The sequence below is a fragment of the Zootoca vivipara genome, chromosome 6 (genome assembly GCF_965207765.1).
Source record: "Zootoca vivipara chromosome 6, rZooViv2.hap1.1, whole genome shotgun sequence".
Classification (NCBI taxonomy): Eukaryota; Metazoa; Chordata; class Lepidosauria; order Squamata; family Lacertidae; genus Zootoca; species Zootoca vivipara.
Window position 1 is genome coordinate 18,720,922 of NC_142589.1, and position 27,648 is coordinate 18,748,569.

The window sequence follows — 27,648 nt, forward strand, 5'->3', positions numbered from 1 at the left end:
CTGCAACTGTCCCTAATCACCAGCATGCGTCTGCACAGGAAGTCCATGTTCAGGGTGCTGGTGGTGTGCCTGCAGGCCATGCCCCCAACCTTCCTCCCCTACCTATTCAGTCCCTTACTCCTCCCAAGCTGATAAGGGAATGTCTGAAGGAGGGTTCTGTATGGGTGCAAGCAAGCATGGGTGCAAGCTTCATTCAGGCCCTGCTCAGTGTAGGAAGGGATGGAACAGGGAGTGTGGGGTGAGGAGTGCCGGAGGGCATAGGGGGTGGAGCCGATATACATGACCCTGTGCCTCCTCTGTGTGGTGTCACACATGGAACATGGAGCAATCTCGTTTTCTGGTCCTCCAGACAGTAGAATTCGAACCAGTTGTGAGAACGGGGATTCTGACTCAACATTAGGGGGGACTTTCTGATGGTAAGAGCAGCTCGGCAGTGAAATGGAACACCTTGGATGGTGGTGGACTCTCCTGCATTTTTAAAAGCAGAGGTTGGATCGCCATCTATCACGGATTCTTGGGCTGTGATTCCTGCATTGCAGTATGCTGGACTAGATGTACCTTGGGGTCAGCTCTACAATTCTGTGATTCTAAGATTTCCCATTTGGACCCATAAGAGTGGAACATGAGGTTGTCATTAACAGGCTTCAGTTCATCACCCTCTAACTTCAATGGGTCTACCTTGAGTAATGTTGGGTACAACCCAGAGCCTCTAAGAAATACTATTCTGAAGTGAAACATTCTATTAAGCGTCTTTTGATTACTTCTTCCTTTTTTAGAGCAAGCTGCTATGGTCAGTTTAACGTACAGCGGGCAGAGAGCAGTACAGTGGTACCTCGGAAGTCGAAGAGAATCCGTTCCGGAAGTCCATTTGGCTTCCAAAACATTTGGAAACCAAGGTGCAGCTTCTGATGGGCTGCAGGAAGCTCCTGCAGCCCATCAGAAGCCACGAAAGCCCCGTTGGATGTTCGGGTTCCGAATAACGTTCACAAACTGGACACTCACTTCTGGGTTTGCGGCGTTCGGGAGCCAAAACGTCCCAGTACCAAGGCGTTCGTCAACCAAGGTACGACTGTAATGTTCAACTGGGAGAAGGGACAATCCTCCTGCAGGGAGAGAGTCGTAGCTTAGTGGTACAGCACCAAGTTTGCATGCAGAAAGTCTCAGGTTCAATCCCTGGCATCTCCAAACAGGGCTGGGAATGTTCCCTGTCCGGAATTCTGGAGAGCTACTGCCAGTCAGTGCAGACAGTACTGAGCTAGATGGACCAATGATCTGACTCTGCAGCTTCCTAAGTCCCAATGAATCCCTGGGTTTATGAGTCTACGAATCCTTGTGTGTTCTCTAAACACACAAGACATGTCCCTATTGAAATCTCTGAACGGTGGAAGGTATCAAGTGTTGCTGAGAATGCAAGCCCGGGGCAAACGTTTCAAGGTGGGCACATGCGGTGAACAGTCTCTCCCCCCCCCCCACTGCCAATTCATTTTAACAGGGTTTGCACAGCAACAGGTTCCCCAGTGGGGCTGTGTCCAAAACCTGCTTTAAACCCCTGCTTATTGCTATATATTAAGTAACAGCATTAAAGGGGAATATCACTTTGCCTCCTGTTTGGCTGATTCAAGTTAGCTGACAGGAAATCATGGATTTCCGAACCTAACTTCCCTTGCAGCGCCGGCTCCCTCCACCCCCTTTTCTTTATTTCTTTTTTGAAAAAAGGAGAATTAAACCGATAAAAGCAAGTAACTAGAAACAGATCAGAAAATTATTCCGTAGAGCAAAAGAAAATATGCTTGACCTGTAAAGGAGCTGATCAAATCCTGCGGTGGGGTGCAAGAGGGTTGAAGAACTGCTGCTTTCCCTCCTAACAAAGTCTCCTTTAGCTGCATGGAAGGCAGAAGTTCAACAGGTGATGCTCTCTACCAACGTTGCATCTTCACTGGAAGTGAAGCTGTGGGTTTTTGGCTGGCCTGCAGGTCTTAGAAATCAAGGGTTGCCAATGTGGTGCCCTCCTGATGACAGGAGGAATATGTGAGCACATGGACGGATGAATTTGTCAATTTCGGCTTCTCATCTTGATGCGATATTAATTCAGTTCCCCATGTTTCGGCAGCAATTGGCGTTCCTTATGAGAATCGGCCAGTATTTTGGCGCAAATATCCTCTTAATACACACCCTTCTGTATGCAGTTTTGACTAATAGGCACATTTTTTGTAACAAAGTTTCCGCAAAATAAAGTGCGTTGTGGTGTGCCTGTCTTGCTTGCTACCGTATGCATTTTTTAAAAGTGCACATTTTCCCTTAGGATGATGTGATTTGTACATGTTGGTTGGTTGGTTGCAGAACTGCAGCATAGAATTCTGAGAAAGGCAGATTTCAAGGGCAGTTGTGTTTCCATTCATGTATTCGCTCGGGAATTAAGTGCATTTTCTCCTTAGAATGCAAACAGAATTGAATTCCTCCTCCCACCCCCCGGCCTGGCCTTTGTGTGCCTAAAGTTATAGGTTCAGAATGCTTGGCAGATAAAAATCTGCCTTATTTACTTGAGGTATTTTTGCTTTGATATCCCTACCTTTCCTCTCCACGTTATCCTCACAATGACCCTGCGAGGTAGGTTAGGCGGAGAGATGGCGACTGGCCCGAGTTCACCCAGTGAGCACAATTCAAAGCATACCTTTGAAGTTCCATATGGCTTCGGACACGGCGGCCACAATAAATGCCCCTTCCCATCTCTATTTGCCTATGTTCTGCATCTGAGGGACACTTCCCCTCCTAGCCCCCCATTTCTGGGACTGCCTACGCCATCCGCCATCTGAGGCAAGGTGGTTGGTGGCCAAGGTGCGTAGGCAGCACATCGTATAAGGACCCGCCTGTCACCCAGGGGTTTTGTTTGTTTGTTTGTTTTGCTTCTTAACACCAGTCAAAGACCTTCTCATTGCAACTTTCCAGTGGTAGTTTGAGCTGATCTTCCACACAAACAATTTTATCGCTGCCTGTATTTTGCGGAGAACCGTTTGGCTGCAAACGTGTGAAGTAAGCTGGGAACAGACAGACAAGTGGGCAAACAAACAAACAGACAAATACCATCTTTGCTAGGCCATTAGAACGGGAACATTTTATTTTTTATTTTTTTAAATAAATAAATCTTTATTTATTTTTATTGAAAACTGTGATTCTGAGGAAGCCAAACTTGCACCGGGCGCTAATTCCTGTAGTCCCCAGGAAGTGAAGCAGGGACACAACCCTTGTCTTGTGAGATAGCAGCCTTTGCCAATCCTTTGCCAAGGTTGCAGAGGTTCTGCACTGCAAAGGGAGGAAGCCATAGGAATCTGCCCAACCCACTTTCGGTTATCACCTTTGTAGCAATCTCACGGCAGGTGCATCGCTTCTGTTCGCTGCTTTTGTGCCGATTTAACTTTTTAAAAAACCCAAATAAACGAACGAAATAAATTCCTTTGCCTCCATAGCAGGAGTGGGTTGGGGAGGCAGGGAAAATCCCTTTCTTTCCTAGGCTTCTGCACGCTCCCCTCTTACGGTTTGCGTCCCAGAGCTGCGCTCGGGTCAGCAGCCAGCTAACGCTTTTGTCAGCGTGATTAATAGTGCTGTGGATTGTCGTTAATTCACTAGCTAATGACTGCAACTCCGTCTGCTCTCGGAGTAATCGGGTGATGTATGGATGGAGCGCGCACCTCATGGCAGAGGTGAAAAATCATTTCGACAAGTCAAATATTGTCACAGGGAACAAATGGCTCTCCCTGTTAATAAAAATTAATGAATTTTTTTGCCTCCCCCCTTTAAACGCCGGCCTGCTAAATGAAGCCGTCGAACGGCCTGAGCGGATGGGGGGGGGGTGGTGGTGGACAAGCTCTATGGAATTAAGCACTTTATTTGATGGTTAAAACTATAAACATCTTTATTACTGTTGCAATAGAACGTGGCATGTGCAGGGGAATTTGGTTTGAGCTATTTTCTCAAATGTGCCGGTGTTCTTTAAATGGGGGAAAGGGAAGCAGGGGGGAATCTAGAGAGCTGAAAAGGTTTGAAATATGAGAGAGGGAGAGGTGTGGGTTTTGGGGGAGGGGGAAAGGGGAGAGAGAGAGCAATACAGTATCGGGCTGTTGCTTTCAAATGCCTCGCATCTCTCAGGTGCCATCGCACCCAACTTTGATGCAGTCAGTGCACCAACCCTGTAAATAACCAGAGAGCAGTTCATTAGCTGGCTGAACTGATCCTGTTCAAAGAAGATCTTGGATCATGAAGATTTGGATCATGCAAACTGACTGACTCGATAACATGCGGTTTAAGGGAATGGTAACGGGGCAGGTTTAAAGCCAGGAACTGTTGTGGCTTCACTGAAATAGTCCTGGGAATTGTAGTTTTAATTCAGGCACGTGCTTCTTGCTGCAGCCCACTGTCCCCGTTGTAGAGCAGCCATTTCTAAAACTTCCACAATCTGAGGCCTGGCTATTAATTCAACCTGAAACATGTTTAGATTTGTAGCGCAGACATATCCCAAGTTGCTTTCCCCACCACAAACAGCTTCTCTGTGTGTTGTACACACAGATGTGTGGATAGTTATTGAGGTGGCAAGAGTTAGGGAAGTGAGAAATGTAAACATTGTAAAAGGATATATTTTAAAGTAGTTTTCTTTGGGGAGGAGTATGTGAGTTTTGAGCATCGCCGATCCCCTTCTCTTGTGCCACCAGAAGCTAATTCAGTGTTGGCCACTGTACAATGATCCATAGGTCTTCAACAACTGTTAGAAACTTGAATTACCTGTAGTCTGGGGCACAGGGCATGGAAACACAGAATAACAGAAACACAACTATCCTGAAAACTCACACTCTTTTGTGGTGCTTCTCTCTTTCCAAAATTGTATACAAAAGGGGAAAGTTCAGAAAGCAATCTCTGTGTGTGTCGATGTGTGCGATTGTAAATCACTCCAAGGCACTATTGTGTGTAAAGCTACCAAACAAAGAAATACTGTAATGCAAAATGCATCATTTTAGGGGAAATTGCTTGCAAAGCTGTACATTTTAAGTGGAATTATGTTCCCTAGGAGAAATGTGCATATGAATATTTAAGTCAACTTTGTTTATTTATTTATTTTTTAAAAATGCAAATTGATGCAAGAAAGTGGATGAAGTGAGCTGGAGACAGTAAATGTGAGTGAGGAGCTGATCCAGGCATAGCAGTCTAGCCCTAGTCTGGCCTTTTGCCTGATCCAGCAGGACTCGTCTTATTTAAGTATGGCTTCCCACATTGTTTTTGTAGATATTGTCACCTTTCCAAACATTTGTGTGCATTTGAAACACTTAACCTGGAGCAGCAGGCAATGTCTTTGGCATCCAAAATCATTGTTGCACCGCATTGTGGTGAATCGCACGGAACCAGATTAATTGCAAATCATTCCCCGCTCAGAACCATGGTATCTGCTCCCCTGAACAACCTTCCACCAGCATCCTGTTCATGGGTAAAATCCCACAAGATCTGCCTGGGAATATCACTGCTTTCTCTCACTTTGACAGGATTAAACAAAGGGGGTGGATCCTGTCTAAATAAGCCCCTCCCCTCAACCTCACAAGAAGCTTATTCACACCCGGGAGGCAGGAAAGGAATAGACTTGCACTAGATCATAGCAATGGAGCACATCTAAATAAGTAACTGCTCTATTACTTCCTACGACCAAGCCAAAAATCCTTCTTTTCAAAGATTACTTGTATATTTTCCCCATTTTATTAGGAGGCATCTTCTTAACACAGCTAGCTAAAGTAGTCCTTTCTCTCTCTTGTGGCCCCATTCCCTTCTTGAAGCATAGCTGCCTCTTCTTCTTCTTCTTCTTCTTCTTCTTCTTCTTCTTCTTCTTCTTCTTCTTCTTCTTCTTCTTCTTCTTCTTCTTCTTCTTCATTTTTTCTTCCATTCATGGAGCTCTGCAGTTCATTTCCCAGTCCTGGTTCTGCTTCAAAATATTAGGTTGTATCCAATGTTATGGGTGACTTAGGGCCATGAATTTAAACGGTCTACAGTCATACCTCATGTTACGTCCGCTGTGGGTTACGTCTTTTACTTGTGGGTTCGGTGCGCACACATGCGCAGAAGTGCTAAATCACGCTTTGCGCATGCACAGAAGTGCTGAATTGCATCACGTGCTTGTGCAGACACAGCGCTTCAGGATGTGGCCTTTTCATGTTGCGAACGGGCCTCCGGAACGGATCCCGTTTGCAACCAGAGGTACCACTGTACTCTCAATAAAACTGAGTTGGAGACAACCAACTGAAATGTGCTAGGCGCTCCTTGGTGGGTATGTGTCACCTGAGGTGTACCATCAGACTTGACAATGAGCTTGGACAAGTGACCCCACTATTTGCTTTTTCAGTGGCTTCACTGACCTCTCGCGTTCCTGCCTTTTCTTCAACGTTTCATATTCCACTTCCTCTTTCCATCTCAGTATTTTTACAATTGATTATTTTAGAGTGGGGGCAGACTTAAGTACCCATCAGACATGCCTCCCTGGGCAGCTTTGAAAAGAAGATTCTATAGATTGTGTCCAGTTCTAGGGTACTCGGTGGAGAACCATTGAAATTAATGAAGCTGACTAACTTAGGTCCATTAATTTCAGTAGATCTATTCTGAGTATGGTCTAGCTGGATGCAACTCTACATACCCTTTCCATGATAGGATCAACAAGGCAGACATTGCAGCCAGTCTGCTATTCTTTGGTCCAGGGTGCGGTGGGTGTCTACCAATTGCAGGGTCCCATAAGGAGATCTATTTTTTTCCATCCATTCCAGTTCTTCACATCCTCCATACAAAACTAGAGATCTGCAGCAACTTTGCCAGCTTATATTTGCAGCGGTTTGTGTTGGCTCTTTGGAGTGGCATTCGCCCTCCTTTGAATGCTAGTCAGTTTCACAGCCAGACCTGCACTTTCTAGTCTTCACGGGGTTCGTTGCCTTCCTCCCATCTTTACCAAGGAACTTGTTCAATTTGTTTTACTATTTATTAGTTAAAGCAGTTATAACCTGCACTTTCATTTAAAGAAAAAGTACGACAAGGTGGCATGCAATGTACAGTTATAATGAGACATCAACAAATACTGGTTGGTTCAAAAGAGAAAATTCATATTGCAAAGGCCTGTCTTGATTAAGTTTCTCAAAGACATCTGAAAGAAGGGGCAGATGGTTTCTGCCAAACCTCTACTGTGATTTCTGCAGGACAGAGTCTGCTCAGTCCCTACTGAAGGCAAAATGGACCTTCAAGAGAATGAGGAACTTCCAGAAGTATCGAGAGTCTTGGAGATCAAGGTGGATGTTCCTTGCAGTACATTGAGCTCAAGTTGTTTAGGGTGTTGTGAATTAACACAGGTACCTTGAAAATGGCCCAGTGGCAAATCAGCAAGAGGCACAGAAATCTCAGACCCTCCAAGTGTCCATATTTTCCAGGGACAGTCTTGGATTTACAGAAGTTTCTGATATGATCCCAGAATGTCCCACTTTCCCTTAGGACGTCCCTATTTTCATCGGAGAAATGTTGGAGGGTGTGGAGTTATGCGACCCCCAAGCCAAGGAGATAAGTAACTGTACAACCTTTAGAAGACATCTGAAGGCAGCCTTATATAGGGAAGTTCTTTTTAAAAAATGTTTAATTTTTTATTGTTTTTATATATGTTGAAAGCTGCCCAGAGTGGCTGGGGCAACCCAGTCAGATGGGTGGAGTATAAATAATAAAAGTTTTGTTGTTGTTGTTGTTGTTGTTGTTGTTGTTGTTGTTGTTGTTGTTGGAGAAATGTTGGAGGATATGAAACAGCCAGATATTAGGCAGTTTCCCATGAGTTGTGTCCAGCTATGCCCAACTCATAAGAGACCCACTGAAATTAATGAACCTAAGTTAGCCGTGCCCATTGATTTCAATTGGTTTACTCTGAGTAGGACTAGCGTGCTCACATATTCCATTTGGGGGCGGGGGGGGGTATTCCGTTGTTGAAAAGTTAAAGGTGAAATCAAATCTCAAGTTCCTACTGTCAGCTTAGGTGGTGCTTAGCCATGAGTTGTGGAAAGAAGTCGGTTAAGATTTAGGGGGTGGGTGGGGGGAAAGTGTGTGTGTGTGTGTCAGGAAGGGTATTGGGGGGGGGCACAGAGATTTCAGCCATTCCATGGAATACCTTTCCTAGCCCCAGGGCGACTGGAAGTAGTATATTAACCAAGCAAGAGAGGGAAAGAGGGAAAAGGCCAAATCACATTTCTTTGAAACAAAGAGCCTCTTTTCTCCCCCCACCCTCCCCCCACCCCAAGGAACATGCTCTGATCAAAATTACAGCGTCTTTGCTAGCCATTTCATCCCACCCAGCCCGAGGCAATATTAAAGCAATGAGGAAATAAGGGGATGCAGTAGGCCCTGAAGAGTCCCTGGAGCCTTTTGCATATAAATAATCCTTTTTAGAATAATGCACTAGTTTTAAACAGAGCCAGGTTCTCCGGGTACCTCCTAACAGTGGGTGGCGATGGTATCTTTATTGCTATTATTATTGCTAGCGTAAGGTATATTATTTATCATTTTTATTTATTTGAATATTTATGATCCACACTTTTGTAAAATGTACCAAGGTGGCTTACAAGACAACTTACAACTAAATAAATCAATTAATATCTTTAAAACTTTTTTTTAAAAAAACAAATTCAGCAAAACAGCAAGAGGAAAATGTAGGGGGAAATGAGCACTATGTACTGGTTGTTTACAAACAAAAAAAGTATTATGTCAAAAAAGTAGATTTTACACTACTAAAGGTTTGCTACCTAGTGAAGGTCAACCAAACCTTGGGTGCAGGTCCTAACCTCGGTCGCATACACCGGATGTGTCCCATCAGAAGATGTAGGTCATGGACTTAAAACTACTCTGCATTCCAGTTAAGATTGGTCGAAACCTACCTGAGGACCTTTGCTAGACTCGTCAATTTTTGTGGCGGTGGGAGAGCTTAGATTTCCTCAAAAGTGATTCACACATGCTCTCTAAGAAACGACGACTTAGCTCAAGTGTCATTTCTCAGTGCAGAATTTAAAATCCTACCCTGGCTCGCAACCCCACCCCCCGCCACAAGCTTCAAATTGATCTTGAATTTTGCATACGGAACTCCCAGCTTCAATGCCTGGCTTCTCCTCCAGGGCTGCTGCCAGCCAGGGTCAGCTATACTGAGCTAGATGGTCTGACCCTGGTCTGGCAGCATCAGGTAGCTTCCTATGTCTGCTTTAGGCAGACTTGGTGGCAAAAGCCAATTTTTGGTTCTAAAGGCAAGAGAATAGGGAGCCCTCCTCCAAAGCCAACATCCATAGAGAAAACGCTTGGTGGCATTCTCACATTTTCACAGTCCTCTTTGCCATCCTTCTCCAACCTGGTCCTTTCTAAATGTTGCCGGGCTCCAATTCCTACCATCCCACACTGCTGTTGGCCATCCTAGCTGGTCCAATGACATCATGGGGTGGGCAGCAGGTTGGGAAAGCCTGAACTATAAAACAAAACTTGATGGGGTTTCTAGGGTTTTCTGCGCACAAAATATTGATGAGGAGCTGGAAAAGGACTCTTTGAAACAGGTGGGTGCTTTGTTTTCCTTGGCCGCCGCACACCCCCTCCCCCCGGGAAAGCTAATAAAAACTGAATTGATTTGAAATAGGAGGGAAGAGAATGTGCCTGTGTCAGTTTATCCTGTGTACTTATTGGTTACCTTGCAATCCCATTTCCATGTGGCCCTGAGCCTGATATTTAGGCACAGCCTTCAGAATAGGCCCCCAACCCTCAGTGGAGCATTTTGGGGGTCAGGTCAGACCTCACCTGGAATACTGGTCAGACCTCACCTGCAATACTGTGTCCATTTCTGTGCACCACAGTTCAAGAAGGATACTGACAAGCTGGAACGTGTCCAGAGGAGGGCAACCAAAATGGTCAAAGGCCTGGAAACGATGCCTTATGAGGAACGGCTTAGGGAGCTGGGTATGTTTAGCCTGGAGAAGAGAAGGTTAAGGGGTGAAATGAAATCTTTATTACGGCCAAAGGCCCACAATATAATCTTATGCAACACAATGTACAAAAACACTGGGCAAGACAGGATAAAATAAAGCAAGAGTAAATAAAGTTTAAAAAGGACTTAAAAATTCAATACATATAAACAGATATAATTTGCAATAATTCCTTGGATAAAATAGATGGAACAGTACATTTGTTTCGACAAGTTTCCGCTATAAATCGGGTAATAGAACAGATTTTCAGTAATCATGAAGTAAACCATTTTTCCTTTTGTATGAGAGAACTGTAACCAAATATCTTGCTACTAGCAGTGTTCTGCTAGGGTCGCTGTCTTGTAGCAAATATGTTAACTGAGACTCCAAGTTCTCAGTCAAACTTTCTGTTATTAAGGGAAGTAGAAATCTGGTCCGGGAGTCCGTGTGCAAGGGACAACAGAATAATATATGATGGAGAGATTCTATAGTTTTGTTATCACATGCACATAATGCTGAAATTTGTCCTTTAGTAAACCTATTGCCCATAACGTTGGATGGAAAAACGTTAAATCTTGCTTTAGTAAAAGCAAATCTGTGGGCCGCAACAGATAAAGATGACAAATAAGATGGAATCTGCGGTGTAAGCCGTATACCAAGATTCAGCGGTGAGCATGTACCACTTCCCATTATGACATTTTGTTGGAGATCAAACTCATCTAGTTTTTGCGTAAGTGTTCTTTTGGCCGAGGCGAGATCTAGTTTCAATAGGTCCGATGGAGACAGTCCATAGGACACGATTTTTGTATGTATCTTCTCTGCCCATGGGCTAGCGAATTTGTCTCGCCAGAGACATTGGATAAGATAGAGTTTTGAAAGTCTGTGTCGCAAGGACAACCAATAACAAAAAATACGCCTCCATAGGGCGTTTTCTAGAGAAGGGATTTTTAATTCTAAGCGAATGGCTGAATTGCTCACACACTGGGGCAGTTTTAACAGACGTCTCAGAAATTGATTTTGGACTATCTCCAAGGACATCAGGTTTACAGAGGCCCCCCATAACGGGGCAGCATAGGCCATTGTCGCGATCACTTTAGCATTATATACCTTTAAGGCTGATGGGACATGAAGAGCTCCGTCAGAAAAGAAAAAGCGCAACAGTGCGAACGAAAGAGCTTTGGCCTTATTTAGGGTATATGCGAGATGTGCCTTCCAGCCCATGTTGTACTGGAAGTAGACACCCAGATATTGAAATTTGTGAACCTGTTCAATGGGTTTCCCCTCCAGTTCCCACTTATAGGTTTTCCGACTTCTTGAAAAAATTAAAACCTTTGATTTGGCTTGATTTATAGTAAGGAAATTTGATTTACAATATGAAGCAAAAATTTTAAGGGCCCTCCTAAGTCCGACTCTCGAGAAAGAGAGAATCACGGCATCATCCGCGTATAACAGCAATGGACATCTATAATTTGCCAGGCGGGGGGCGTGGATGACTAGTTGGGATTCGGCTAAGGGTGCCCTCATGTCACTGATAAATAAATTAAACAGGAAAGGGGCTAAAATACACCCCTGTCTGACTCCTCTATTGATAGATACAGGATTTGTAAGGTCACCAGCAGGAGTGATCCTCACCCTGGCAGCCGACCCTTCATGGAGTTGAATCATCAGCCACAGTAGCCTTCCATCTATGCCCCAGCGTGCCAGTTTTTCCCATAGTAACCTTCTAGGTATACTATCAAACGCGGCCTTTAGATCTATGAAGGCCGCACAAAGCTGGCCTCGCGTTGGGAATGAATATTTCCGAGCTAAATGATACAGAACTATTGCATGGTCCGTAGTTGAATGATTTGGTCTAAATCCAGCTTGTTCAGGGCCAATCAGCTGGTTTTCATCGGACCATTGAACAAGTCTGGTTAAAAGAAAACGTGCATATATTTTCCCAATAATTGACAAAAGACTGATATTTCTGTAGTTCCCCGGATCGTCTGGGGAACCTTTTTTATAGATTGGGACTATGATGGCATCCTTCCACGTTTTTGGTACGAGACCAGTGGCATTTATAGCATCGAAAATAACAGCAAGAATTTTTGCCCACCAGGCAGGGTGAAGTTTTATGGCCTCCGCTGGGACCAGATCGGGCCCGGGGGCTTTACCAGTTTTTAGTTTGGAGATTAAGTCTAAAATTTCATCCGGTTCAGTATTTGGCCAGATGGGTAGGTGCTTGATTAAATCATCAGAAGAATGAGTAGAAGGTTCTGTCAACGAAAAATATTTCTTTAGAAATAATTCCCAAACCGGGGCAGGGATAACTGTCAAAGGGTACTTCTTTGATCTTCTATTAACCAGATGCCAGAATTCCCGTGAACTTTGAGATCGGGAGGCAGCAATTAGCGCCTGCCATCGATTTTTTTGCCACTCATATTTGGCAATTTTCTGTACCTGCTTATATGCAGTTTTTGCTTGCTGATAATTCGGAGGCAATACTAAAGCACCAGATGATTTGTAATCATTATAAATGGCACAAAGGTAAGATCTAGCCTGCTTACATTGTAGATTAAACCAAGGAGCACCAGCCTTAAAATGAATCCGATTTACCCGATGTGCTGGTACTGTAAAAAAGGACGTAAAATCTTCCATGAATGAGGAAAATAAATTCAAAGTATTGTTATATTCAGATGAGTCTAACGTGGGAACGATATCAATTTGAACTATTTCTTTTTGGAAGAATTCCATATATTTTTGGGCCTGGACTACGGACCATTTTATTCCTCTCACTTGGGCGACAGCATTTATTCCCAAATGTGTGGGATGCATAGTCTCAACCGGCTGCCAATCCAAGGAGAGTTTGGCAACCAAGGGGAGGTGGTCACTTAGCTGAACATTTTCTATTTTAAAATAAAGAAAATTTGAGAATAAATCCCTAGAGACTATTAAATAATCGAGAACACTGTTTGAGATTGTACTCAAATGGGTGAATTCGCCAGGAATATCAGGGGGACAATTACCATTTAAAATAATTAGGTTTAGACGGATTATTAGTTGATACAGAAGAACACCCGCTTTGTTCACTCTATCATCTTTCGATAGTCTCTGTGCAAGGGGAAATAGGTCCAGGTTTTGGTGGCCAGAGGGAACCCACCACTTGTCCTTGGTTAGAGCCTCCCAATTTGCACCTGTACGAGCATTAAAGTCACCACCCAATACTGAGGGGACGTTCGGGTACTTGGTGTAACAGGAAGATAAATGACCCTCGAGGGTTTCCCATTTAAGATGGAGATCTGACAGTTGGCCCCCAGGGGGGAAGTAAACATTTGTAATCAGTAACTCAAATTTTCCTCCTGAAATCAAGCCTGTGATAGCGTAGGGAGGAAATGATTTTACAAGCGTGAGTTTTGCCTGTAGTTTGAGGGAGATGGCTATCGTCAGGCCCCCTCTAGAACGTCCACCTTTGGGAGAGGGGCATGCTGGAAGTGAAATAAGATCGTAACCATTTATCTCAATCGCCTCCTCTTCCCAGGTTTCTTGTAGGAGGATTATCTGAAATGAGTTTATAAATTTCAAGAAGTCAGGATCGAATTTCTTCCCCCTCCATCCTGCGATGTTCCAACATAAAAATAGCATAGGGGGGTATTTAGGTTGGTTATTTGATAGTCAATTCAGGTGGGGAAGGGGCTCTGAGTTGAGGGGAATTTCAGCCCCAAAAAAATCTGTAATTTTTCTTTGGGAGGGTAGCGACCGAGCAGAACATCCTAGCAGAATAGATTTGTTGGGATGATTTAGCTGCGAGGTTGGTACGCTCGTTCCACTAGAGGTAACTCCTTGGCCTGGAATAATCAGCTTTTCAGAAAAAGTTGATAGATGTAAAGGGGCATTACTCAGGGGAGTGAAGAAAGGGTCAGCAGAGGTAGTACCACTAACTGGAATTTCCTTTGGAGGTTGGATAATTTTATTTATATGGCCCATCGGATCTTCAATCAAATCCTCCCTAAAATCTTGTAATATAGTAGTAGGATCATCCCGTGTTTGTTGGGGTGACCGAGTTCCCCTTGGTGGACCAGATATTGAAAGAGAGCTCCTTTGAATGTTCATTTGTAGGTTAGATGTTATTTTATCTGATGTAGAAGAAGGTTCAAGATCCGGCATAGAAGAATGCGTCGAAGGATAATTTGGATCATGTCGGTGGGTAGGGACATCCTCCATCACTGGGATCTCCAGAGAAAGTGGGTCAAGATTTATTTGTAAGGGTGGTGGAGAAGCCTCTCGCAGGACAGTGTTCATTTCAGGCATCGCCTGCATCACTGGAGCTTGCCGAGCAACCATAGATTTAGGTATTGGGCTAAATTGAAGGAGGTCATCTGTTTCCAACAGACACGTTGCAACCAGATTATTTTGGTTCTTAATTTTATTATGTACTTGCAGAAATTGTGATTTGAGCATATCAAGTCTCTGTATTGTTTCTGCTTGCTCTTTCAGCGGGAGGTCACCAAAGGAGATGATAAGCGCATTTTCATCCAGGGATGTTTGCAGATTATCAGGATCAGGCCCCTCAGATGTTCGGAGAGGGGGTAGATTTGACTGGGAAGATTGGGTGTCAATCTCATTTCTTGATATGATAGGGCATTCTGCTCTTGGAGGAGTATTTCCGGCAACTCTGCATAATAGAGGTTTAATCGTGTTGTCCACAAACACCCTCGTAGGGATGATGTTAATTGTAGCTAAAGTCTTTTTCCGACGCACTATTTCAAAAGGAATCTCTGAGGAATGAAAGGCTAGTATCACTTTAAGGAGGCCATCTCGGTGTAAGAGAGGAAGCACCGCATGTAGGTCAATTTGTTGGTGCTTGATCTTTAAAATTTTGCTTAAACAATCCTTTGCCCCTTCTAAATTTAGCCATTTTCTTGTTCCATTCCAAATAGAAAGGCAGATTTTCTTTGGATGCAGGACTAACACTTGTTTATTTAATTGGTTATTTGAACAATATTTATGCTTCCTCCTGTTTTCAACTTTGGGGGGTTGGTCAACTGGAGGCTTTCTTTCATAGGGTAGACTTTGTAATGGATTGGGTTCAGGGTTCCCAACTTTCTGCATGAGGTTAGATACTTGTAAGGATATTGCATCCATTTTTTTAAAAATACAATGAAGAGTCCTGATAATCAAATGCAACTGCTCACTTCTGAGGCATTCCGCTGGGTCTGGCATTGCTTCCTCGGCCAAAAGGGTCTGCTTGATTTTTGGTGTACTCATTTGGACTCTTGATTGAGAGAAAGAGCACTGTGCCTTCAGAGTATGGGATGTTTCAAGGTCTTCCAGAGGGAGAAAGCGGTTGTAGGTTTCTACTTCAGCCTGAGAATTTGCCTGGCCACTCCCTCCTTTGCCCCTTTGCAGGTCTGTTCTCTTTAACTTTGGCTTAGGGAGGGGCAAAGGCTCTTCCTTCTCCCTCAAACGCTTGCTGCAGCCCATGATCGACCCAAATTTAAAATGAGTTTATTAAAATTTAAATTTAAAATAAGTTCATTAAAAAAAAAAAAAGCCAGGGGGGTGACGGGGGCTCAGAGAAAGGGAGCAAACTTTGCTGCAACCACCGCAGCTTCTCCTCCTCACCTCCGCATAGACTTGCTTACCGGCAGGTCGCAGTCTCGCAGCTCCAACCGGTTAAGGGGTGATATGATAGCCATGTTCAAATATATAAAAGGATGTCATATAGAAGAGGGTGAAAGGTTGTTTTCTGCTGCTCCAGAGAAACGGACACAGAGCAATGGATTCAAGCTACAAGAAAGAAGATTCCACCTAAACATTAGGAAGAACTTCCTGACAGTAAGAGCTGTTCTGCAGTGGAATTTGCTGTCAAGGAGTGTGGTGGGGTCTCCTTCTTTGGAGGTCTTTAAGTGGAGGCTTGACAGCCATCTGTCAGGAATGCTTTGATTGTGTTTCCTGCTTGGCAGGGGGTTGGACTGGATGGCCCTTGTGGTCTCTTCCAACCCTATGATTCTATGAGGGAAGCTGCTGTAGGGACTGGGAAGCAGTTTCCCGGAGCTCTCTACAGCCTCATCCGCCTTCGACATTGAAAGCAGTGTCAGTCCACTTTAAACAGACATGGCTTCTCCCAAAGGATTGTAGGAATTGCAGTTTGTTAGGGAACCCCTATCCACAAAGCTACCATTCTCCACTTTCCAGGGAATGCTGTGAATTCTAGCTAGGTGAGCTAGAAAGGAGCCTCCTGACAACTTTCAGCATCCTTAAACGGACTACAATTCCCAAGGTTATCAGTTCTTTGGGCGGGGGGGGGGACCATGTCTGCTTAAAGTGGTATGATACTGGTTTAAATGCACAGTGCAGATGGGGCCTTGGGTGTGCTTATCTCTGGATGCAGTCTACCGAATCAGGACAGAACGGGAGTCCATTGACTTTCCAGGGTATGACAAGAGGTCAGCTAATGCAGAGAGCCAGAAGGATGGATGGGGGAGATGGTTGGTCCTTCATCTATAGCTCCGTCCAGACTCCATCCATTGGAGCTCCTGCTAAGCAGAGCAGTCTTCTTAATTGATCCACTTAGCTGGAAGGGAGCATTTCCAACATACCTCCCCCCTGTTTCCAAGGGCCCAGCTGCCCCTTGTATTGTCTCTTCACCCATGGAGAAATCAGCAGGAGCAGCAGTATTTACTGTATTAGTCATTCAGCTATGAAAAAAAGTTTCAGCGCAACTTAGCAACAAAATAAAGCTATTTTAAAAGTTTAAAAAGACATGCATAGCTCAGTTGGTTGGAGTGCGATGCTGACAGTGCCAAGGTTGCAGGTTCAATCCCCGTAAGGGACAGCTGCCTATTCCTGCATTGCAGGGGGTTGGACTAGCCCATCCCTCAGGGTTCCTTCCAACTCTAGGTCTCTATGAGATATAATGCCGAAAAAGCTGACTCAGCAATGCAGTGAGAAGGAGAAGCCCTCCCACTCCCCATTAAAAGATGAGCACCACAGCAGATGTTGACTAAACCACCAGAATAAATTAAAGTCTCAGCCTGGCACCTAAACACAGTCAGTGATGGCACAAGGCATGTTTCCCCTGGGAAGATCAGATCACGCATGTGGGGGCACCACTGGCAAAGCCCGCTTTCGTGCAGCTACCCTGTGCACTTTAATTTCGGACAAATTAAGATTGAATTAAGGGTCCGATTTCATTCCCAATGCATCCAGGACTAAGCGTATTCATACAGGTACTGGCTTCCTTCTGAGTCGACACGTGTAGCATTGTATCAACTGATAAGGCTGCAATCCTGAGTCCGTTTACCTAAGCCCCATTGGATGCAGCGGGATTTACTTCCGAGTAGACATGGACAGGCTTGTTCTGTAAGGTAATAAAAAGGTAAAGGGACCCATTAGGTCCAGTCGTGACCAACTCTGGGGTTGCGCGCTCATCTCGCATTATTGGCCGAGGGAGCCGGTGTACAGCTTCCAGGTCATGTGGCCAGCATGACAAAGCCACTTCTGGCGAACCAGAGTAGCACACGGAAATGCCGTTTACCTTCCCGCTGTAGCGGTTCCTATTTATCTACTTGCATTTTGACGTGCTTTCGAACTGCTAGGTTGGCAGGAGCTGGGACTGAGCAACGGGAGCTCACCCTGTCACAGGGATTCGAACCGCTGACCTTCTGATCAGCAAGCCCTAGGCTCAGTGGTTTAACCCACAGCGCCATAGAACTAGGAAATTCACCCGGATAGTTCCAGACATAATTTGGTTTTGTTTTTTTGTTAAGTCATGATCTGATCCTGACATTTGGGTTTCCCCTGTTTTTCTCAGTGGTGAACATCTGAAGGGCAGACATGGAACATAGAAGCCTGCTTTACACCAGGTCAGACCTTTTGTCCAACTAGCCCAGCATTCTCTATTCTGACTTGTGGCGGCTGCTCAGCATCTCAAGGCAGAGAGAATTCCTTTCCCATACCCTGCCACCTGCCACCTGTGGAGCTTGGTTCATTAGGGCAAATTGGGCACTGCCCCGCCAATCTCAGCCTGTCCTAACCTGTGTTGCCTTATTCCTTACAACCAGTCAAGGAATGGCACTGCCTGCCATCTTCCTCCTGCTTAGCCCCAGTGTCACCAGTTGGCTCTGCCTGCCATTGGCTCTGGCGCCACCTACTGTTGACCTCCCTGCTTTCCATCCCACCAGTCTTAACGGACAGTGCAAGCAAAGCTCAAAGTAGGTGTCTCTCTCACCGAGCTCTGATCACTCCCCATGTGGCACATGTTGCACAGTTAAAAATATCGCAGAAGTTAGAAATTCAGCGGATTTGCAGAATTTCCGGATGCCCCCCCCAACAAATCACAAAGATCTTTCAAAAGAAAGCCACCACCGCAACTAGGCTCTTGCCAATTCATTTTAGAGCAATCAACTTACTACAGTCAACAAATGTCTTGCTTTTCTTCTTCTAAAACTCCTAAATCCAGCAGTATCCCAAATTGAAAATGCTTTGTGGTAAGAGGTTTTATTTTGGGGTGGGGAGCGGCGGCAGAGTAGGTAGGAGATGAATTAGGAGAATATAAATGGGATTTTTTTTGCAAATAACTGTGAGCTTCGGGAAATGCCTCCCTTGCAAATGTATTTTGGTGTCAAAGCGATGCGATAATTTGGGCCCCGAAACTCCCGCTGAACCTAATGTCAGGGATGAAGCGAGTTAGCCATGAGTGAAACTATCAAACACTGTGTGTGTGTGTGTGTGTGTGTGTGTGTGTGTGTGGAATTGTAAGTTTGGAACGAGCAGGGGTGGGTGGTTGATCTGGGAAGGGGGAAAAATCTGTCCCACATTGTTAGGTTAAAATGCATCCCTTCCCTCTTGTAAAAGAGTTCTGCTTTTGACATCCACCTCACGGCTCAGCCCTCTGTCCAGCATTTATCCTCCAGCTCCCCTTTTATTCTGCCCTGCCTCTGGCTGCTGGGGTCCGTTTTCATATCTCCGCTAACTCCCCTTCTCTCACCCAGTGCCAGGGGGTATGTTTGTGCAGGGCCCTCTAGGAGATATAAGTTGCTATCGATTATTTTTAATATTTAGCATGTTTGTGAACATGCCTTAGCCCCCTCTCCAGCCCACCCTATTAATCTACTATGTTAATAGCGCCAAGACTCCTGCTCTGGACCCCGGGGAACCGCAAGTGAGAAGAATGACAATGAGGCAATGACAACAGAGGCAATGCCTGCGCTTGGCAGGGATGCGAATTCCCAATGCAGGCTCTCTTTGGGGAGACTTTCAAATTCTTTATTCTTCTTCTTTTTCCCCTGGAGTTTTGAGGGCCAGGATTCAAAGGCATACTTTACACTATCTGCCATTTTTTCTTTCTTTCTTCTTTCTTTAGAAGGCCAAAGGGGAGACAAATCTAATTTGCTCAGCATCTTTCATATAATATTTCGAAAGCCTTCACATTCCATCCCTTTGGGAATATTTTCCAAGTTTTAGCTAGGTTGCATCTCTCCCCCCCCCTTTCCTGGCTCCAACCCCCCCCCCGGTTTCTTTCTCTTTTCTTTCCCATTTCTATTATTTTCGTACATTTCCACCTGAAAGAACTTCTCGCTGAACTGGAAACTTTGTCCATGCTTTTATCAAAGCTGACATGGCAGCATTTCCAAAGAAAATAGCACAATTTCTCTGTGTCTTTTCTTCCTTCTCCTCTTCATATGTGTATGCTTCCCCCCACCCCACCCCCCAAAAAAACCCAGTGCGGTTTCTGAACCTTTTTTTGTGTTTCCTCCAAATTGCTAATGAACGTTTCTATGAGAAAGCTCCAGAATTTATTACGTAGCGTCCATTTTCATCATGGTGTAAGGGTTGGATGAGGGCGAGTTCCCACTTCAGACATTTCTCTCTGCTTATCTGTCTTCAGCCACTGTTCAGAAGTCAGTCATTTTGGCAGTTCACTATAGTGGCCCTTTGCTAGTGAGGCTATGCGCATTGTATGTGCGTGTACTGTTTGTGGGACGGTGAAATCGGACAATTTCTTAATGTCTCATATCTCTAATCTTAAGTTCCCTACATTTCCACATCAGTTTGTTACTGTTGTTGTTGTTGTTGTTGTTGTTGTTGTTATGAAAATTCACCAGCATTTTAGTCCAAATCCCCCTTGATAGCTACATTCTCGCAAAGCAATCTCCCCTAACATAATGCATGTTGGTATGTTACTTTCAAGAATACATGCCTTGTTACGCAAGCTATTCCCTGACATATGCATTTTTTGTACACATCATTTGGTTGGACAATTGCATAGCGGAATTCAGAAAAGTGCGAATTTTGAAGGATCGTTGTGTTTTAGTTCACGTATTGTGTTGCAAAGCAGGAATTAGGTAGGTTCATATTTAAATGAGAAGCGAATCGACTTTCTTCCCCATTGTGGGCATCTACATCTGCCAATATATGTGCCTGTGTCCTTGTAGCAATTTTAACAAATACAGTAACATAGTTTTATATTTTCCTTCCTCAAAAAGAAGCAGGAGATTCAGTCTTTAAGAGAAGGTGATATTCTGGGGGGTGGGGTGGGGATTCCCCTACATTTATTTCAGACCTGCAATCTAAACCTGAGCTGCGATTTCCCAGGAAAATAATTTACTGAGGAGCATCTCTTAGACTTTTTTCTGAACTAGCAACATTTTTTCCCCCCATATGATATGAGCTGAAATTTCTCAGAAGGGAATTTTCTGACAGTTTTGTTTTGACACGTATAATCCATGACGCTGCTTGAATTTATATAGGTATTATAATAATTCAATTTTCATTTTTGAAAAATCTGGTGAGGAGAAATTATAATATGCACTGCATCCGACTGTTCAACCTCCTGGCATGCAGTATTTGAACAGAACAAGAGCCTAGGGGCTGGATCAGGCCAAAGGCACATCGAGCTCAGCATCCTGTTCTCACAGTAGCCAACCAGATGCCTCTGATGAGATCAGGGATGGATTAATCTGTCAGTTTTGGTTTCTCTCCGTTTCTCATTTCCATAGCTGCCAAGTTTTCCCTTTTCTCGCGAGGAAGCCTATTCAGCATAATGGAAAATCCCTGAAAAAAAGGGATAACTTGGCAGCTATGCATTTCCCCAATCATTTATTTAATTCAGTTATTTATATACTGCTTAGCACCCAAATTTTCTAAGCAGTGTTACATTAAGTTGAGGTCTATATATTTCCGCATCGGAGTGCAATATTTTTTTTTAAAAAAAGAAATCCTCCTGAAAATTCACCAGCATTTTAGTACATAATATACAAATTTGCTTTTGCAAAGCAATTTTCTCTAATGTGATGCATTTTTTCCACATGCATTGTAACATTGCATTAATTTACATGCACACTAGGATATTCATCTCCCCCCCTCCCGAAGTCCAGATTTCGAAGGATAGCTGTGTTTTTGGTTTACACCGCTTTTTCAGGAAGCGTGAATTAAGTAGGTTTTGCCTGTAAATGTGATAGGAAATGAATTTCTCCCCCCCCCTCCCTGGTTAGGAAGCCGATGACCAGCACTTGAGTGCAACAGCAGCTGATGTTCAGAGACATCTTGAGCATTACGGTGTCCAGGTGGGAAACTGAACAGGGCTCCCATGCCTTTAATAATTGTGCCGAATAGCAACTTTATAGCAGGATAACAGGACACCCTACCTACAGCAGCCATTTAGACTGCCATTCTTGCCCTCATATATCAATTAGGGGAGGGGGGGGGCTGAAGTAGAAAGACGATGGATTACCCACTGCTTAGGACACTTCTGGTGTAACTCCACGAACGTGGTGATCTAGAAGAAAGTTCTCCTGAGTCTGAATGCATTTGTTTCCATGTAAGCAGAGAACGGCAGCCTTGCATGCCCGCTTGGAAGACAGTCCTGTTGAACGCAGGGATGTTTACTTCCAGGGAAGTAGAACTGTGGTCCAAGAATAAAAATGCAAATTGATCTTTTAATAATCTCAGAGCCCCCGGGAAAATTGCTCTGTACTCGAAGCATCCAAACTGGCTATATTTTAAAAAGCAACCCATCCGTCTATCCAATAGAAGGCATGCATCCTAATTTATGTTGTTGTTGCTGTTTACTAATCAACTTGCAGTGCTCCTTGATTTCCCGCAGTAATAGTCGCACACACACATTTTCCCTTCTTCTTGAGTAGTAAAGCAAATAGCTTGTAATTCCCTTCAGCTGAAATCCCAGTGGACTTCACCTGGAGGACTCCACCTGTCCATGTTTACTCAGAATCAAAGCAAAAATAAATAAAGAACAGAATGCTATGTTGTGCCAATCCTAACCATGCTTCCACCAAACTAAATTCCACTGCGTTCAGTGGGGCTCGCATGTGTGCCTGTGTGCGTACGATTGCAGCATATTTGTCCTGTTAATACTTTTGCCAAACTGCATTCAGATCCAAGGTTTTATCGGAGCCTGTTATCATGATTAAATGATCTAAATTAAGGGCACTTCTAGACAACTTATTTATTGAGCATTTATCCTGATCTGTTTACAGGGCGATTAGACGACATTGGCTCTTTGATTAGCATTAATTCTGTTTGTTTTCCACACTCTACCACCACTTTTCTTATTACAAAAAAAAGCCTCATCTCTTGGGGAAGTGGGTTTGCTGCACGGCACTATAATTGCACAAACTGAATTTGGCGGCAAGTGATTGAATCCTATCTGAAAATAGCAACAGTCTGGAGTCCCCCTAAATGTCCTCAGTGTTATTTTCCAGAATCAGGTGGGTGGGGAGAGAGAGAGAGAGTTAAGCTGAATTTCCAATCCTATTGGGTTTTGACACATCTTGCATGTCTACGACCTGAATATCGAGAGAAGGTTAAGCAAGTGAAAAGGTAATGCTTAGCTCTGGACAGCAGCCTCTGGTTAATGATTCTAATAAGACTTCTGTGCGGAAATATATTTTATGCCTGGCTGAACTCAACTTTCACAAGAAATATAATACTGGCATTTAGAAGAGAAGTATTTGGACACTTTCCCCGCTGCTTTTACTAGGGGAAAATGTGCATTTAAAAACACTTTGAAATATTGTTACAGGCTTTAGTCTCCATTCCACCAGCAGAAATCCTTTTAATAAAAGAAAATACCTTAATTTAATCTTTAGAAAGTGAAGGCACGCGGAGCCTCCCCTCCCCTTGCTTCTCTAAGTCCTTCTCTCTCTCTCTCTCTCTCTCTCTCTCTCTCTCTCTCTCTCTCTCTCTCTCTTTCTCTCTCTCTCTCTCTCTTTTAAATCCATACGACCCACTTTTACGTAATGTTGTGGAGAAATTTTATAAATGGATTTCAGAGTAAATAAACTTTTCTTCTGCAGATTTTATTTTCCTTGTGGTCTTGTGTGTTCAAAACCCTTTCTTGAGGTAATTTGGTTCTAAGCCAGGGGATGGTGGAATCTGAACAAAGTTTAGGAGTTTGTGTTTTATTTTTATTTATTTATTTATTTTTTAAAAATAATGTTTTTCATTTTAGTTTCTGATGCCATTCTGGTTTCAATTCACTTTCATTTCACTTGCCTTCCTTTGGATTTTATCTTCCTTCCCCCATGGATTTCAAGGGAGACCCATCCTGCTTACTTCGGCCTGTAGCTCTGGCTATTTCTGTCCAATTGACATGAAATTGGTAGACATTCTGTTACTTCAACAGTGCATCAGACCAGCCAAATTCCCACATGCACTCCAGCTCTCGCCATTGGCCAACTCTCCGCCCCTGCTTTTATTTTGCTGTTACACTCGGGTGCTTCTTGAGAGCAGTGAAAGCGGGACTGTTCAATAAAATGGGGCACTTGCTCCACCAACCTTAGTCTGCCCTGAGCCAGACCTCACTGGCCTGCCTTCCTGTTTATCATTAGTCCTAGGGCTGGGGAGGTCTGTGGCTCAATGATCAAGCACGATATATATATATATATATATCGTGACCCCATGGATCAGAGGACACCAGGCACTCCTGTCTTGCACTGCCTCCCGCAGCTTGGTCAAACACATGTTGGTAGCTTCGAGAACGCTGTCCAGCCATCTTGTCCTCTGTCGTCCCCTTCTCCTTGTGCCCTCCATCTTTCCCAGCATCAGGGTCTTTTCCAGGGAGTCTTCTCTTCTCATGAGGTGGTCATAGTATTGGAGCCTCAGCTTCAGGATCTGTCCTTCCAGTGAGCATTCAGGGCTGATTTCCTTCAGAATGGATAGGTTTGATCTTCTTGCAGTCCATGGGATTCCCAAGAGTCTCCTCCAGCACCATAATTCAAAAGCATCAATTCTTTGGCGATCAGCCTTCTTTATGGTCCAGCTCTCACTTCCATACATCACTACTTGGAAAACCATAGCTTTAACTATACGGACCTTTGTTGGCAAGGTGATGTCTCTGCTTTTTAAGATGTTGTCTAGGTTTGTCATTGCGCTCTCTCTCTCTCTCTCTCTCTCTCTCTCTCTCTCTCTCTCTCTCTATATATATATATATATATACCCATACATCATACATTGTTTCTCTGAAAATAAGCTATACCCATAATATAAGCCATAGCAGGATTTCTAAACATGTGCGCAATATAAGCCATACCCCGAAAATAAGACATAGTGATAGGCGCAGTCCTGGAGGGCGCCAAGGAAGAGGCTAGGCTGGACACATAATAATAAGAAAAAGACATCCCTTGAAAATAAGCCACCGTGTGTGTGTGTGTGTGTGTGTGTGTGTATGTATGTGTGTGTGTGTGTGTGTGTGTGTGTGTGTGTGTGTGTGTATATATATATATATATATATATATATATATATATATATATATAACATTTTCAAAATAACCTTCAAATCAAGTACATTATTACGTAACTTGACTTCCCACCCTCACCTCCACAGCGTTCTTATTCCAACATTTTCTACTGCGTTGTATCTTTACCTATTGCAAAAAAAAAAAAAAATGCAATAATTTTCTCATTTTTCTTCCACTGCTTTTATCTTGAATCCTGCCCGCTTTTTCATTTGGCTATAATTAATAATAATAATAATAATAATAATAATAATAATAATAATATAGTTCACAAAAGCCTCCATTCTTCCATAAAATATATCCATCATTCTGATCTCATAACTTCACTGTCAGTTTTGCCATTTCTGCATAGTCCATTGCTTTCAGAAGCCACTCTTCCTTCACTGACACCTTCTCTTCTTTCTGTTTCTGTGCATGTAACGTTCTACTTGCTGTTGTCGTATACAATCAAGCACCCTCATTTAAGCCCCAGAACAACCCTGTGAGGTAGGTGAGGCTCAGAGGCTGGGACTGGCCCAAGGTTACCCCATGGCATTCAAAAGCAAGATAGATACCCAAAGATGTAAAAATAATAATCAGATAAATGATTCAGAGTTTGTGGAATCATTAATTCTGGCATAACGAACATGGATTGCAGAATAAGGAATTTCTCATTGCAGAATTTTGGCTTCCTTTGTTCAGATTTTCTTACTTAAGCAGCATGCTCACAGCACCGCCTACAGCTGCATGTAGTTTCTTCTAGAGAGAAGCGGAAAGCTGGCTCAGTTTGGATGTTAATGGGATGCGACCTAATTTTCACTTTCCGAAGCTGTTCTTGAACTGAAACACAGCTATCCCTGGAAAGTCACATTTCTCTGGACTTTGCAGCACAGTTTTCTGATCAAGTGATGTGTGCAAGAAGAAAATGCATGTGTATTGGTGGAAAGGGTGTGTAAACGTGCCAACGTGCATTCACGAAAATGCATACAGAAATGAATTATACTTGGGGGGGGGGAAGTGTGTGTATTATGGAAAATACAGGCTAAAATGCTGGGAAATTTTCACAAGGACTTTGAACAACAATTAGATGCAGGAATGCAGAGAGCTGAACTTAAGATTGGAAAAATGAGAAAGTGAAAAATAAGCCACGCTGAAATTGATAGATTTGACCAAGTCTCTGGTCTTCCCTTAAGTCTATTCCCCAAATATGTTCTCTTTATGGTTCTGTGTGGCACTGAACCAGGTTTCCCTCCCTGCCTGGAAGCATTTTGGAGTGATTGCTTAGACAGAAGCAGCGGCCTGCTGCAACCCTATGCTCCACTTGGAAACCAAGAACAGGACACAATTCACTATTCCCCCCACTGTTTTGCAAAAGGTGTGAAATGTTCCGTGCTTCTTCTTTTTTCCTGGTGTGCTCAGCCCTCATCCAAAATGATTTGTGTCCAAGCGAGAGAGAAGTCTATGACCCCTGACTTTGGGTTTCTTCCATTAAGTTACAAAGGAAAGAATTTACATCCCTGAAAGCCGTAAAAAAATATCCAGTGCTTCTCCTAGATCAGCGGTCCACCTGAATATTGCTTAGGGTCTTGGTGGACTTTTGTAACAATTGTAATTTGCTTTGATAAATGCTGTAGTTTTTCCTTCTGCTGTGGTTTTTCCTTTCTCTGCACTGACCTCTGTTACAGGAGAAATGCCACGGTCAGAATTGTAAGGGTTAGACATAAAAGAAGAAGAAGCTTTTTGAGATTTCTCAATCATGTGCAACTTCTCAGCTTTCAGAAGCAACATTATTATTAATACTTGCATAGATAGATAGATAGACAGACTAGATAGATAGATAGATGATAGATAGATAGATATCAATGATGATGCCGATGTCGCTATCATAAATGTTGCTAGCAGCTGTCCAATTGGGCTGTTAACTTTCAGTTCAAATATATGGAGCGGGGAGCATGATGGGTAAAAGATGGCAACCCTTCAGCAATGTTGAGTTGAATTGCCTTTGGGGTGGGTGCAGATGAGTGAAACTCACTGCCTCTGTTATGTACTGTTTCTTTTCAGATGTTCACTTCCTTAGTCCAAAATGTTACACTTTGTCTTTCATAAACAAGAACCAGAAATCCTTTCCCCTGCCTTTACAGGCTGTCTGTACTCCCCACACCTTCTCTCTATCTCCCTCCCTCCCTCCGTATGATTCCTAAGCCAACAACCCCCACCGCCCGGGAATCCTCTTCCTGCCTGTCAGAGTTGCGGAGCCCAAAGAGTTGGTTGCTACTTTATGCCCAAGAAAAAATGCCCCGTTTTCCTTTCCCTTTCCCCCATGCCCCCCTTTTCTTTCCCTCTTTTTCTTTCTTTCTTTCTTTCTTTCTTTCTTTCTTTCTTTCTTTCTTGTGAACATCCAGTTCTCCAGCTGTCTGCCAAATCTGCGCCTTGGAGGGCTGCCATGTGTCAGGCAAAACGCATAATGTGACGGAATTTCACAAAACTGCTACAGGCCAGATCCTAAGCTGTCGGTGGCATGACCCCAAAATGCAATCATCCACAGTCATCATACTTAGCCTTTAGTGAAAAGCATCATCATTATTTAATTTATATGCCACTTAACATGCCGAAAAGGGCTTCTTGTGTTTTATGAGTATAAAAATCAATTATCAAATATCCACACGTAATTAAAATTCATTGTGCTAAAGCATGGCATTGGGCTCCTACAGACTGCTGCTGCTTCTGCATTCTGTAACATGTCACTGTTGCAAGCAATGGGGCATTTGTGGTGGATTTATACTGGACCGTCCACATGTCAATCCACTCTACGAGTTGCTCTGTGAGCGCTGCTCCAGTGTCCCTGCATTATTGCCACCTGGAGCAGCACTCTTGCACCACAAGTGGGATAAAAAGCAAACAAACGCCAGAACGTTTGCAGCATGAAAAGTTGCAGGATTTCAACAGAAAGT

At 43.7% G+C, this 27,648-nt stretch overlaps 1 protein-coding gene across 5 annotated transcripts in view; it reads left to right on the top strand.

Moving 5' to 3' along the window:
• The window catches only part of PRDM16 (PR/SET domain 16), a 474,533-nt gene that overhangs the window by 137,890 nt on the left and 308,995 nt on the right, over positions 1–27,648 (top strand). Inside the window, exon 2 of one of the 5 annotated variants that reach the window (XM_060276168.2) lies at positions 17,776–17,827. The exons of the other annotated variants lie outside the window; for them this stretch is intronic. The gene's annotated coding sequence lies outside the window, so the exon portion shown is untranslated. The remainder of the gene's footprint in view (positions 1–17,775; positions 17,828–27,648) is intronic. 5 annotated transcript variants of the gene reach the window in all.